This window comes from Rhynchophorus ferrugineus, unplaced genomic scaffold (assembly GCF_030347505.1).
Source record: "Rhynchophorus ferrugineus isolate W39M unplaced genomic scaffold, kcgeb_rfMv2 rfM4, whole genome shotgun sequence".
In the NCBI taxonomy this organism is placed as follows: Eukaryota; Metazoa; Arthropoda; class Insecta; order Coleoptera; family Curculionidae; genus Rhynchophorus; species Rhynchophorus ferrugineus.
Genome location: NW_027472583.1, coordinates 49,576,285 through 49,592,756, shown reverse-complemented (window position 1 = coordinate 49,592,756; position 16,472 = coordinate 49,576,285). Strand labels below are relative to the sequence as shown.

General features: G+C 32.3%; 1 protein-coding gene and 1 long non-coding RNA gene across 2 annotated transcripts in view; one reads left to right on the top strand and one right to left on the bottom strand.

Moving 5' to 3' along the window:
• Cpap1-h (cuticular protein analogous to peritrophins 1-H) overlaps positions 1-16,472 on the bottom strand; it is a 93,115-nt gene that overhangs the window by 49,750 nt on the left and 26,893 nt on the right. The window lies entirely within an intron of this gene.
• On the top strand, positions 12,040-12,671 carry LOC143196119 (uncharacterized). The gene is made up of 2 exons (XR_013005668.1): positions 12,040-12,146; positions 12,281-12,671. It is a non-coding gene; the product is annotated as an uncharacterized LOC143196119 (long non-coding RNA).

Here is a 16,472-nt window from a genome sequence, read left to right as displayed (position 1 = left end):
TTAACACCAATTTTTTCTCAATAAATACGTGAACATCATACTTATTTAAATATTATCATATAATTATATTAAATATAACACATGAACATATTGTATGTAATTTCAATTTTCTGATTTTTGCGATTGATTTTAAATAGAATATGTTGTTTTAATGGAAAGTAACTATTTTGTTGTGTAAAATTGTTTTTTGCTAATTTTAACCAAGCTATCCAATAATATGCCTAAGGCTTTAACATTAATCGAAAAAACATAAGAACTATCTCTTACGGAGCACATAAACTATTGGCAACTAAATATAATATATTTTCAGTACTCATGTCTTCAACATAGGTCATATTGAAAAATACAGAGCCAAAAATGGTTAAATTTATTCTACTTGGAACTGTTAGTACCGTTCTTCTGTCTGAATACTTACCCACCCAGTGTGACAATTATTTCTGACATTTGAAACAGTTATTTGTACATGAAGTTCTTCGAATTACATTGGCTGGTCACAATTAACCTTACCCGGAATATTGTAGCATAAAAAAAAGGAGTATCTATATTATATAACTCTATAAACAAGTCTTCTTTGTTTGGTTTGCTGCAGTCAATTTTATCTTTATAGATTTCTTTAACGTGGATTTCGAATCACGGTCTTTGTTTGAGGAATGACCAACTTAGAGATTATTCCAGAAGACATCTGATCTTGGCTAGCATGGCTACTGGTTCCTATCTATCTAACCAATAATTTTGATATATTTTGAAAATATATAGTATATGTTTGATTATATGTAATATAATATTATAATATTTATAATATAATATTATACCATTTATAATATATTATTATAAATATTTATAATATAATATTATAATATTACAATTTATAAGAGAATCTGAAAAGAAATCCCTAAAAGTTAATATAAAATATATACATAGATTAACTTTTTCATCTGATATTAAATGATCTTAATTTACAATATCTTGTAATGATCTTAATAAACAACTTAATTTATAATTCATACGTAAATTAAAGGATTATATTTGAATGAAATCGAATACAGTTCTTTTCATTTAAGCACTTGTATTTATATTTTTAAGAAAAGGAATATGTGATATTTTAGTTTTCTGTGCAAATAACTCCGCTCAAAACTGGAATTGAAAGAAATATGATGCTGATACAAAATACCTTCACGTGGCCTTGTTGCATTATCAACTTAAAATTTCGGTTTACAACGTTTTCCAGTTTATAACTCCAAATTACTATCACTAATGTGTTGAAGAATATAAATCGGATTTTATAGACTGATTCGGTAACATATTCCGACGCATCGGAGAGCATTGTCTCTATTTTCCGTCTCATTTTATTCTAGCTAAAGAGAAAAATGCTGTCGGATAAGTTCGAACGTGAAACCGAACCTAGCCTATCACAATCGTCCGATTGTCAAACGTACGGTATAAAAAAATTATTCAATGTTATTTTAAGGCTTTGTTTTAATAAATTTCAAATCTCTGCTATATTTATTGAAAATATATTTAAACGTGTTGCAGCTGCACTAAATACTAGTACGGACATGGTCTCTAAAATATCTCACAAAATATAATAAACAATATATCCTTAAATTCACCAAAATGAAACCGTCTTTATTGCGAAACGGGTGATGAATCAAGATCAGCTTGATATTAGCTGTATCAGAGTTCAATTATACGAAATGTATAAAAATAGTAAGTAGATTTTTCAATCGAACCACAATTTAATACAATTATTTCAAAGAAAATTGTTAGTCTTGACAGTATCCATAAAAAGCTGAAAGATATGCAGCTATTTGAGGGATGTACATAACTTCATACACTGTTGGATAATATGGGATTTCACTGACGTAAAGATAACCAACGAAGGGGTTTAATGGAACTTGCAGACATTGCATTTAGAAGAATACAATTTTTAAAAACATATAACAAAATCAAGAAAGAATTATTATATCAATTTTTATATTTAGAGATGTGAGATGTGGATGGTACATAATGGTACACTGGGTCAGTCATTGGAAAGATGATAATAAACATAGCGTAAAGGCAACAAAAGTTGAAAAAAGGTAAACGCCGGAATAACTATCGATTAGGTTTTGTTAGTCATAACATTTATTAATAATTCATTGACTATATATCATGAAGAACTTTATGCTGGAAACAGGAATATAAATAAAATATTTTTATTCCTGGTGCAGAATTAGTGTTTTCCTCTAAGTCCAAGAGTGATTACCATGAAGAAATATGAACCATAACTTGTTTTTGCAGTGGATTGAAAATCAGCTTTTAAAGAACTTGGAGGAACCATCAGTTATTGTTATGATTCACAATATCAATAAGGACTGCAATTAATGAATGGCTTAAAGTGCATAAAATAAGTTTTGCAGAAACCATCTCAAAGAATGAACTATTTCAAATTATTACTATGTAAATATAAATGAAATGTTTCATAGCGTTTTTTGCAATTTACTTTTTTTAGAAAGAAGCTCGAAAAAAGATATACAGTAGATCAGAGGCCTGAACAATATGGTCACGTTGTATTACGACCTCCTCCCTATCACTGCATATCAAATCCAATCCAGTTGATATGGGGGGTAGCAAAGACTTATTATATAGAGATGCTGAGAAGGATATTCCATCAAGAACTGTTTGGATATGCGATAATGCTGTGCAATGTTCGAAATTCCTGAGACAGAGTAATGAGAGTGGAATCAACTAAAGGTATGTATATAATTAATAGAATATGACTATAGAAAATGGTATTGTAGAGCGTGAAAGATATGATTGTGTACACAGATATGATTGTAATTGTTCAGAATTAAACATCATCATTAGGTTAGAATGTATGAGGGAGAAGGAATACTAACTGTTTTGTAGATAGGGTAAATGCATTAGGCAGAATTCATTGATTAATTTTATCAAAAATGGTGTACACAGATAGTAGCACAAGTAATAAACCTACAAACTAATATACCTGTGTTCTTAATTGTAGTTTTAAGTCCCTCGGTAATATATGCATTAGATATACTATGATGTTAAACTAAATATGTTTGTTGACATTTTTGTTCAATTATTTTATTTAGATCAGGATTTTGTTGTATGTTAAAGCTAAAATGAATTAAAACTTGCGACATTTTGACGACTTTTTTTTTGAACATCAAAGATGGACAGCGGCAAATACAATACATATTTTACAGTTTTGCTCGAAAACGTGAAAAATAAGTGAACAAGTAACCCTACTTAATAGTTTATGTTTATATTTTTGATATTGTAACACACATCAAGCGCAATTTCGGTTTATTCGATTCGTTTTCAATAATTTCGATGTCAAAGATGTTCTGGGAGGCATCTCCTTATAGTCCGGACAGTGCCGCAGTACCAAGAGATTACCATCTGTTTTTATCCTTGGCGATTTCTCCGCAAAGAAACTTGTGAAAATCAACTGTCCCAGTTTTTTGATAATAGAGACAAGGGCTTCTATAAGAGAGGCACACTTAAATTGGATCACTCTAAATTTATTCGTTTATCCTTAAATTAGCTGCGAAATAATGGATTTAGTTTTATTACAGATGTCATTAGGGAAGATAATCCAATGAAGCTAATGAAATAACACATAATTCTAAAACAATTTTATTTGTAAACATAACCAATAAATACCGAGAATGCATAGAAACATCTAATGTACTAGAATTATCCAAACTGCGACGAGGAATTACAACATCATCAATGTTGAACAACAGTACCCTGACATTATTTAACCACATGAAACTCGTACCGGGAACTGTTTTACAACCGAGACTCTTGTAATTCTCTGTGTTGTTGTTGTTATTGTCACAGCCAATGAATATTCATCAACAGTACAAAATTAGTTACGAGCGGTAACGTACGGATTGCATGGTGTCCGTGTCTTGTCGTTGGGCCCGCCCGCCCTGCCAAAGGTTCTAGTGTTGGGGCCGTCGCGGCACGTATTACCATTAGTACACAATCAGTCATTTCGACGATATTGTAATGCAACAATCCGACAGATAGGCGAGAGAATAATAATGAACGAGTTTGGCGGCGATCGCAATAAAAATTACACCGGTCGGCCGAGTGAAATTTTGTTTTCACCACGTCGATCTGCATTTACACTTTTCCGCTCGACCGTGAAAGCTTCTCGTTTCTCCGAATCGGTAGCTGCTGATGAAGAGGTTCGGGACGCAGCGAACGCTTTGTGTTCTTTCATCGAGATTTGTTTATAATAATTGTTTGTTGCCAGTACTCTGAGGAAGTACTCTGAATAGATAAGAGATAGTTCGCACATGTTTGATATATTTCTTAATTTTAAAATATATTTCCTAAAATATTTTTAAATAATCAATTTTGCTGTAAACTATGTTAATAGTCTACTGGAATTTCCACAAATTTCAATAGCTTATTTTCTTAGCCGTAGACTAAGGAACTAGTGGAATCTAGAGTCACCAAAATTTGACAAACTATTGGAAAACTGGACATTTGGGTAGAAACAGTGCTATTTCGAAAATATTGTTAATAATAAACTAGCCTAGACTAACTAGACTAATTATTTCTTCTTCGATAGCTCTCAAAGCGAAGGATGTTGGCACGAAGGCCGTTGGAGATCTTTAATTTGTTTGCTGTTGCTAATTCACTCACTGGTTGGTCACAGCTGACGATTTCAGCTAGACTTTCTTGCGAACTAATGAAACACTTTACTTTGCTAAACTATTTTCCAGTTGGCTTTCGAAATCACCACTGAACAATCGATCGTGCACAGAGTAACTGCCTTTGATGGGGTTTGCCATTTGGGATTAATCTGTAAGATGAGCAAATTGTTACCGCGTAACTATCGTCAATTCCTGGAGTCCTACATTTTCGGAAGAAAATTTAGAGTATCGCATGAAATGGCGTTATCGACATTTTTAACTATTTCGGCTCGAGTTCCACAAGGTAGCGTCTTAGGGCCTCTCCTGTATCTGCTCTACACTGCTGACATCCCAACAACAAAAGAAACACTACTTGCAACATTTGCTGACGATACAATTATTATGGCAACATATCTCTGCAACATATACTGGTTAATCGGAAGATACTCTCATCTTGATCTAAAATCAAACAGATTGATTTATCAGACAATTGTAAAGCTAATTTGGGCCTTTGGGGTGCAAATATGGGGTTGCACAAAAAATCCAAAATGAACTAGTTATCCAACGCTGCCAAAATAAAATTCTTCGATTAATTACCAATGCCCATCGCTACGTAACCAACGAAGAACTGCACAGTAAGCTGGAAATCAAATGGATTTGCCAAGTTATCCAAGATTTCGCCTTGAAACACGAAAGAAGATTATTAAATCATACTAACGTGGAAGCAATACAACTACTGGACAACGCGCAGGATATCAGAAGATTGAAGCGAATCAAACCATACGAACTTATATAAAGTGTATACCTTTAGTGTAAACTATTATAGTTGATTGTATATTTATAGTTGAGGAATACATATTGATGTATTTATCTCGCACTCGTCTTGCTTGTGAATTAATCCAAGTACAAATGAAAAGTAGTAATAAATTAATTGTAAATTAAGATTATACTGAGCATATCTAATAAAGATGTAATAAAAAAATTACTTAATTTGAACTAGCTAAAATTTCAGTGAACCAAGGCGATCTTTCATATGGGTTTTTCTGTCTAGACTTCTTGGCCCTGCCCTGACGAATTATCACAAATTGTGAGTTTAACTAATTGAATGAAAGAGGATTAGAACACCTTGTTTTGAACTATTGACATGGTGACATCTAAGGTGACATGTATGTCACGCTTACTCCCAAAATATACTGCATTTATCAGTCACCTTCTCTTGTAGCCAATGGTCAAGTATTATAAAGGTTTTTCCATATGCCAAATAAGTCAGAGGCTAGGTAGCAGTCACAAAACATGATTTAATACTGACCGACAATGTTTTGGAAAGACCAAGATACCACCATAAAGCTATATAAATGCAGATTATAAAAGCAGTGTTTTGGGAAATTACTATTAGACATTTACAAACATGAATAATTTTACTTATTTATCTCTTCGGCATCTTTTTTTGAGTAATTTTTTTTCTAATATCCTTTCACATTTTATAATTGGCACAGGCTGTTTTCTTTTGAATTAATTCAATTAACAGGATTCCAATTAATTATGAAGAAAAGAAGACAGGCTGACGTTGGATTGGCAATCATTCCGCAGTAACTCGAAGCATTTCTTGGTGTAGTTAAGTGGAGGTCAGCCAAAAGTATTCTAGCTGAAGCCGTAAGGTCACAAAAGGTAGATTGAAGATGTTCAACGATGGCTAGCCATAAACTATTCCAAGTAAGAAACATTAAAGTTTTAAAAATCACCCCTTGTCCGTAGATTCTCGGTACAGACATCATAGTTCAAAATGTACGGCCGTAGACGATTGGAGTATAGATACACTAAAATTTGAAAAACTATTGCGTAGAGCGGTATAAACAGTGTTTGGGTGGAAGTAGTACCATTTCGAAGATCTTCAAAGGCAAATTGGTGGAAGAAGGTAGAGTCGATGCTCAAAGACAATTTTTATAACAATTATGAGATGTCCAGAAGGAAAAACGATCACATATATCCCTGTGGCCGCTTCTTTAGGACGGAGAATTACTTGAATGGTGAACAAGTGAAACGGGTTTATCTGTTTTATATAAATCCCCAGTGTTATTTTGTATCGTAGTGCAACCAGTTTTTAAGTAAAGTAATAGATTTTTTTCTAAAACCCTTTCACAAATTATTACTTAAAAAATAGTGCAGAAAATTGGTAAATTTAATGAGTATTTAAACCACAAAAAATAGAAATATAGAATGGGAACTCAAATAAGCACACCCGTAACCATATTTTTAGTATCTAGCGAAAAAATATTAAAATATGTTAAAAAAAAACGTAAATAACATGGAAGGAAAAAGTAGGGTGATAAGGAATGAGAAAAGATTGGTTGGGTAGCAACTTAAAGGCATTTTATAAGGATGGAATAAATTTATAATTGATAAAATATGGAGAGAAAATAATATATACCAACATAAAAAATATCGAAAGAAGATAATAATCGAGCAGATTTTTATGTAGGATAAATAATAATTATATATAGAAGAGAAATGTAATAAAAATTCAGGTACTACAAAGAATAATTTTATTGATACAGAAAATACCACAAGGCATTGAAAATAAGAAATTACCAATGTGGATTATAGGTTGTATGGTTCCAACGTAGATATATGTAGATATATGTATGTAGATATGTAGATATATGGTTCCAACATATACGTTAGAACAATTAATAAGCAATAAAAATTGAAATGATGCCTGTTAATTTTGATTCCTCAAAATAAACGCGTTATTGAAAGTAATGGTGATATCAACTAAGTTAAGGAGACCCAATACATTATTGAAAATCGTTCAGGCTTATTTTTGAACCTTGATGTTATTGTTCGAAGAGCACATCGAACTTGCCGATGTCAAGATCATGATCATAGATCATCAAAAATGAGAGTAGCACAGCATGACCTTTGGAGTTAATACATGACAAGCGTGTATATTTCTATAAATTTGTTAAAAAACAGTATATTTTAAAAGACTAAATTCCAGAACACATTAAGAGATAAATATATTGAAGCTGATAATAAAATATATCCGATTTTTGAGAAATGTGTTAGTAGCAAATGAGATACCACGGCAAGCAGGTTTTTTATTCATATTTCAATAATGATTATAAAAAAGCTATATAGGCTGAAAAATATGTAGATATATTTGTATCAAGGATATATTTATTATGAGACATTCCTAAGAATGTTCTGTATAGCTAATTTCCCAATATTTCACAATATTACAATCAAGGTAAATCGTTATTAAAGAGTAATAAAAATATCACAGCGGGTATTTTTTTGTAGATATTTCATATATATATAGATGCAAATATGAATCAAGGACAGACTTGGTTTAGGATATTTAGGAGTTACAATTTATTACGTTAACTGAATAAAAACAAACAGGAATTATATTTTTTATATTAAAATAATTAAATTGATATATAACATGTACAATTAGTTTAGAAATTATTATTTTTTACTGTAATTCTAATTTTTATTAAAACTATAAATATTACTTCTTCACTTCAATTATTATATATTTGAATATATTTGTAATGTAGTTAATTTTTGAGCTTTATTGAAATGAGCTGCATTTATCGAAATTAATGATCAGATTACCAAATGGTGATGATGAGATTAGTGAATATGTCCCGTGAAAAGCTTCCCATCTTGAATTTAAGATAATGTTTTAAAGTACATAAACGTTTCTAATTAAATTCATCACATAATTCTCCATTCAGTTTATGCAGTAATTGTCCACAGCGCTCCATTGTCGTCATCTGACTAGTATCCAGGTAATAAAGCACTTTCTTCATATCCTACCCTATATGTAGAAGAAAGTTGACGTATTGGGTTCTTCAGGATATACTTATGACTTTTTATGTTTGCGATTCTTAAAAATATTACACGTTACAAATTTCAGAAACTTCCAAGAAACTAGTGAAAAGCATGTTCAATTGTTGACCTAAAATGCTTGAAAATAAATAGTTGGGTGATCCCTACGTGGGTATTCCTCCTTTCCTGATATTAAGTGGATAATTTATATTACCTCTGCCAGATATAGCCTCGTTGATATATGTAATCGTCCCAAAATTTTTGGTATCACCTTTCGATTTTCGCTATATCTTGGCGTAAACGCTCTTCTTACTCGTCGCCCATGTTGAGAAACATTCAAGCTCCAATCTTGTGGCAATTTTATGCATTGCTCTCTATATACACCAAGTCTTGTAGGTTATATTTCAGTGTATTATAGGCTTTGTTCTGCGACTGATAAAACAAGCGATCGGTGAAATATGTGATCTCTCAGATTTCGAAAGCGGGACAATTGTTGGTTTTCGTTTAACGGAAGCTTTAGCAAAGCACATCTGAATTGCTTAACGCTTCATGGTAATGGCAACATAAACAAAACATGATAAAATATTATCAGGAAAAAGTAATAGTGAAAGAAACCCAAGGCTAACTAACAGAGACCGACCAATATTAAAAATAGTTGTGGCCAAACAAAATAAATCTATCGATTGTAAAACCTTTTATACCCGAAGTCTAAGCTGCGTAAGATGTAGTGAAATGGTTATAAAACCTGGACCCTTCATGACTATAAGAATGTATGGTATGGAAGATATGGTCCGATGACTCAACGTTTACATTATTTTCTGTCAAGGGCCGAGTTTATGTACGAAGAACTTGAAAAGAAGTCTTCGATCCAGATTGTCTGTAGATATCCGGATATCAGAATATCATCCCTGGCCAGAACAATCGCCAGACCTAAACTTAGTTCAGTCGTTTGGTAATTTAATCATTAACATAAGATAGTTTTAGAGCAACAAGTGAGGAGTAGATTTCCATCTCCTCAAGGAATTCGAGGATGTTTTGATACAAGAATGGAACAGCATTCCGTTGAAATCTATTCATCAAAGAATTTCAGCAGATCTAAAAGCATATGGTGACATTTTGCAGGTGTCAGGTGCTCAAATTATTTTATCCATCTGCTGTGGAATATCTATTACGGCATTTGCTGCATGGTGCATAGCAGTATTCTGCAACAACAACTGATCGTCCGTATCCATATTATTCAATATGGACCAAGAAAGGTTGGTTAACATGATGCTACCGCAGCAAGAAATACTACATTTTGTGGTATGTTTTGCGCTTCGTCAACAGAGGTTGAGCTGAGTATTAGTTAAAGTTTTATTGATTGTAGATCTGTTTCACTCATTAGGGCCCAAGGCCCTATCTTGGTGTAACCACTCTCCTTGCTAGACGCTTGTGTCGGTTAAGTTTTGTGAGAAAAGATTAAGATGTAAATTCAGAAAATGTATTTCGAGAGTCATTAGAGCTCGAGTGGCAATTTTGCAATAAATTGTCCATTATAATCCGATGATTTGTTATTACCGAGAAAGTTGTGAATAAAACTTTGAAATGTTGCTGCTTCATTAGGCGTTTAAATTTTGTAAAATAAATTTGCCAATTTATTTAATATTGATCAGCCAACATTATTTTCTAATATTAGGTCCAACAAATATATCTTGTTCCAGTACTCGCCGGTAATGCAGATGTCTTAAGTCTATTTTATTTTATTTTATATTTATACCGATAACATTCATTGAGCAAAAGTAGCAATCATCTACATGATATTTTCTGTTCTATCCATAATGTTGTCACATAAAATGAAAATTATACTTAGTGACCTCTTGTATAACTTTGTTCTGCACGCGTTACAAAACATTTGGTATCCATGGCTTGTCTGTGTTTACGATAGCAAAACCAAAGTACTGTAAATACGTGTCTTTAAGTGCATGATTTTTCTACGTTTACCTAGCATGTAACATACACATACTTAATCAACTTTGCAATGTTGTTTCTACATTTTCATACTTTCCAAAGCATAATCACAGCACAAAAATAAGTTCCAAATGATGTTCAATGCAACGTCGTCAGCTCACCGTCCTTATAAGCACCAATCTTTACACACGGATTGGAGATCTGAGTTCAGGGCATCAAATAACGTTAATAATCATTTTTATCGACAAAAGCTCAACAGCCGTTATAGTTATTTTTTCTGTTATCTGTCAAAAAAAAAACACGAAATGCCAAATAATATTCAATTATTCTGTCGTACTGTTGTCAGACTTCAAGTAAATGGGTTATCGGCAATTACCTAATCAATCAGCGACCAATTTCTATCGTTTAGCAACGCGATGTCGTTACGTAACAGCGTTGGCAGTCCGTCAACGACACGATTGAGTCGTATCGGAACCGCGTGCCATACACCCGTGGTCGAAATCTCGAAATGGGTCCGTATCGCCAGCACACTCCGAACATTTTTTATTATCAATCGAAATCAACCGAAAGAATTCGAAAGTAAAAGTATCTCTAAGGTATTGGTACCGACGCGATGAAGGAGGGGGGATGGGCGGCGAAGGGGGGCGAGACGACGAGCGGGGAGGTACTTTGTCGTCCGCCATCTCCATCTGTTCGGTATTATGCACTGGTTTACGTAAAGAGTTGGCTAAAAGCTTTCACTTCGCTACGGTTGTTATAGACCAAAAACGGAACACCGTACAATTACGAGTTATCTACAAGGTCTCTGGTTCTGTTTGGTGGTGTCGTCAAAGCTACTGGCGACCTTGGGTGACCTTATTGATGTTGTTTTGTCGATGGAATCTTAGTTGACTTCTTCGTAGACGCCCGGCTTAAGCAAGAATCATCTGTTGTCGGTTGCTTAATTTTTGAAGTAACATTGTAGTATTTTACTAGATTTTTTGATAAATTCGCAGGGCTTCATCATAATTGGTCAACATTATTCTATAGTCGATATTATTTCAACCTTACCTTCATAGCCAACATGTTTAGTTTGATTAGTTAATTCAATATTCTGTAACAGTGTTATTAAGAGTAAAAAATTTGAAATCGTTGAAGTAATAATCAGAATTAGGGCCATTAAGTGACCGAGGTATATTTAATATAGATATGCAAAATGAGGATCAGACATGAGTTTACTGCCTTGGTTTTAAATCAAAATAAGGCCAACATTTCGGTTCTGAAACAAAGGAATGTTGTTAATAAATTATCTCCAAATTGGTAAAACAACAAACACATTTGACTGTTATACATTCTTGGGCCATATGTAGTTCTCGGATACCATTACAAAACCCATTATAAAAGAAAATTTACAGAAGAAGAAACGATTTTCCATTAAGCACCTGCTCAGGTTTCAACATCGCACTTATTCATCAGATATAGCTCTTCTCAGACCTAAATACATTCTTTCCAGAAGAATGATTTTCATCGAAATCAGGAAAACAACTATTTACTATATGGTATTAAACATACATACATTAAAACAAAATATAGTCTATTCAAAATAACAGTGTACTCCAGTCATCAAGGTGTTTAATGTATTGCCTATAGCAATTTGTAAATTCGCCATTCATCAAAAATATCTGTTGCGACGCAAATTTATTATGAATGGTTGGGACAGCCATGTAAAATGTAAGTTACGCTAATTGTAGAATTCTTTCGGTTCTAGTGTTAGAGGGTCTAATTTATTAGACTTTTAACTGAAGTTTTTAATATATATGACATGGAAAATAATTATGACTGGATAAAAAACATAACGTTCGCAGTATATTGAACGTCTGGTAAATATAGACAGGCAAAAAGATACCAAGTAAACAGAACAGACGTGTTCAGCAAGGATGATTCCCATTAGCTCGTTGTCGAGTGTTTTGGATAACGAGGGTTCAGGTACCGAGGCTAGACGAAACGGGTCGGATGTTAGATCTAATAGAGGACTCTTTATGGCGCCTAACCATAAATATCAAGAAGACTCGAAATCGTGGAATTTTTGGGAATTCCTCAAGATTCCGAAACGCACATATTTTATCAGTATGAGAAGTTCCTAGCTGGAATAGTGTTTCTCACCCAGATATTCTCAGCGAATCGGTGTACAGAAAAGGGTTTCTTGGACCAGCCTTGTCCACCACCACCAGGAACCCGAGGGAGGAGCTTCAGCGATAAAACACTGTGCATCCACCATGAGAAGACAGAATCGAATGAGCATTAATTGAAGAAATTATTGTATTAACTGAAGTAATACTGAAAGCATAAAATTCCTGTCTACATTAGCCAATAGTAAGTACATGTTATCTGAGTCATAATCTTTTTCCCTTGACGTATTAATTAATATGTTTTAAATGTATATATATGTATTCTTTATTATCAATTAAATGACTCGTCTTTGGGCATTAATTTACTCAAGGAAGAGAGAAAATAAATTGTATTTAATTTACTACCTTGTTTTCTCTACTGCATCTCAACAAGATCAGACAATATTTTCCTTCTCATGTTATTCTAGTTATAAAGAGCTACAAGGTTGTCTTATGCTTGTAACCGAATGAGCCTGTAAAATGGTTGTCAAATATATGCAAAAATCTTCAAAATATTAGTGGTAATAATTAGAGGTTATAAACTGCTAAACGTTTTAATGTTACTCTTGTTTTGATAAATTTTAAATTGCTACATAATATTTATGGTTACACTGATTGAAAATGCTAAAGCCAATAAATAGTCAGTGCCAGAAAAATATCTCTAATCAGTTTCTTCGAAGAGGAGCGGGTTAATGGGAGGGGTACTCTCTTTACAGTAAAATGCATTAGAGAGGCATGGATTAAATACTATCAAATATTAAGTTGTCGTCGTACTGAATGTTAGTATAGACTGTGATCAAAGTCTCTCAGAAGGATAATAACAATATAATATTACACTCACCAAAAAGAATCCGCCCACATGTGAAGCAGTTGACAAATCAAGATTATTTTAATGCAGATTCTATTCGTATCAAATATATGAAGTGAATGAAAAAGTGAGTGGTTTTTTTGATATTATGTTCTCGATATAATCATAATTTAATACAATTATTTCAGAGGAGTTGTTTTAAAGGATTTAAAGGTAACCGATCAACAGGCCTGATGGAATTTCCTTATGGAACAGTTCCTTACATAATTTCGTAGTCCTAGATGAACATTGGATATTCCACTATGGAACACTGGGCAACTCGTAGCAAGATAATAATAAAAATAACGTAAACACAACAAAAGTTGATCAGAAAATATAAAAATTAGAATAACATTTGATTAGGTTTTATTGGTAATAACACATAATATCATATATGAATAATCATTATCATTTAAAATGCGCTAGATAATTCCCGTTATCCATTCCCAAATTATCACGAAAAAAAAACAGGGAGATGTTGGGGCGACAACCGCTTCGAAGTTACTCAAATGGTTTCTTAACATAGTTTACTCTAGTTCAAGAAGAAGTTCAGGATGTACGGCCAAGGGGGACGGACGGAAGTACCTGAGTACTTTTGAAGGAACACCCTATGTCTGTGAATTATTAGAATTTGGATATTCTTGATAAAAAAAAACACCTTCTAACCCTGGTTTATTGACATTTGGATTAGAAGCATCGCAATTCAAGGTAAGTTTTCGTGACATCGAATTTGTAAATTTCTAAGTTGCGGAAAAATAACCTAATCTACCGAAATTTAGGTGGGTGCTAGGTACGGCTACCAAAGTTGAACTGAAATATGGAGATATCAATTTATTAATTAGATACCATTCCATAGTCTGAACAGCATGACGATATTGATAGAAATATTGCACTCCAGAAGATTATCAGATTAGAAATGGTGAACAATGCTGCTATCAATATTTACAAAAAAAAATGTATAATAGTTATAAGTTGCATAAAGTGAGCTACGATCATTAGCAATCCTGTAGTCATTTTCTTTAAGAGGGTGGCATTGCGATGTCATTAATAATTATGTCCGCGTGATCGTGTTTCTTTTCAACTGTTTATATTTTACGCCTTCGTTTAGATTAAAATACGAATAGATTGACGAAAGTATTGTAGCACCTTGATGAATCCAACACGCCTACACAAATTAAAACCTATGTACGACAGGAGAAATAATTCGACAAAGAATTAAAAAATTTTTTTGATATATAGCTTTAAAAGATTACTATTTATATACAGTTTGAGGCTCCTCTTTTGAAAATTATCTACTTAATCAGATTACTGTTTACTATAAAAGACGAGGTCTATGAAAAGCGTAAGAACTATGTCATAAAGAACCATTTCTTAGTCAGTAATATGGCTGGGTAAGACTGTATGTCATTTGAAATATTTTAGTGTCTTCGATACATTAAATGCCACTGAACTGGATATTCACCAGTTGGCTTAATGTTGAGAAAGATGGTTCATAGCCTACGCTAAATAGTAGATTCAGTTAAAAATAAACAAAATATAAAACATAGACAAACAAAAATTAATAATGTGCATTTCTGGCAGGCTAATAATGAAGTCAAAGATATTTCAAAACACTATGTAGTAGAAAAATTATTGGAATGGAAAAATTATTATTAAGAATTAATGGCAAAAATCGGTGTAAATATAAGGTATTGTGTAATGTCATATCAAAAAAGGAAGAAATATAAATCATCCGACCAGTTAAAAACATTTTTCATTATTTAAAATTTAGAAATTGTCATTGTTCATTCATCTGAATCACATACAAAAAATTAACGTTAGCACTATTAGGAAAACAGAAACTAATTCTCATACAAATCGAATGCACACTTATTAACTTTCAATAAAAATATTTTGATACTAATGAAATTGAGATTTCTATTATTAATTTTCACTGCAATTTAAGCTTTTGCAACATACTCATATTTTATCGCAACATTGGTAGTATAGTCGTATTAAATACAATTATATTTTAGACTGAATGTCCATACTGACTTGGGAATCTCTTAGTGAATTAATATTTTATGTAATAAGATGTGTCCACATTGAAGAAATACTCTTTAAATAGGCATTCTATTCTAAAATTTGAAAAATATGTATTTTCATAGCTGAACCCTTAAGAGGAATATTTCCTTAAGAGGATTTTTGAACACATAAATTATTTTCAGAGATATAGTGAATACTATAGTGAAATAAGGAATATTCTATACTGTTTTAGTGAAATGGCTTATGGAAAGGTGAATGAAATTTTAAACGAAACTACTTAATGACAAACGGTTGACATGATGTCTCGTTTTTTTCAAACAAACGTAATTTGGTGAAAATAATTTTATGTCACTTCTTTTACTTTTGTACCATAGCATTTCTAGGAACTTCTCCAGGTTAAAAATTTTCTTCTCTTGTTTTAGACTACTAGGAAGGTTGCAATCGTATCAACAAGTACTCGCCATTTTTTAACCCCACTCCAGCCTATAACTTTTTGGTTTTTAAAATGATTTCTTTAATGTGTTCTTTATACGTTAATATATATTAATAGTAAATTTATTATAATAGCAGTAAAAATTTTGTTTATTTTTTTTAATTTCACTTGAAAAAATAAATGTCTAAAATATATGTCTATAGACTAGAATAGATTTTTAATGAAACATTTTGTTTAGGTTGTTTTTTGCGTAATTATTGGGATTATTTGCTAATAATTAATGGCTGTCTTATAATTTTAAATGACGATTTTTGACAACGAAGTGTGGGTATTGGATTCCTTGGAAGTTTATGTTTCTTGCGTATGTATTGATTAGGTATAAGAGACTATTATCTCTAATAAAAATAGGAATAAAAGTTGAAGGAATATGCAAATTATATTGTACCAATATGCTTTCTAGTGCTCTACTTTATACTTACAACTGTTAACAGATGGAATCTGGCATCTAAACAAATCCGTGTTGCACTTAAATGCCTCTGTACACAATGTTGATCAAAATATCACCTGACAACATTTGTGATGTT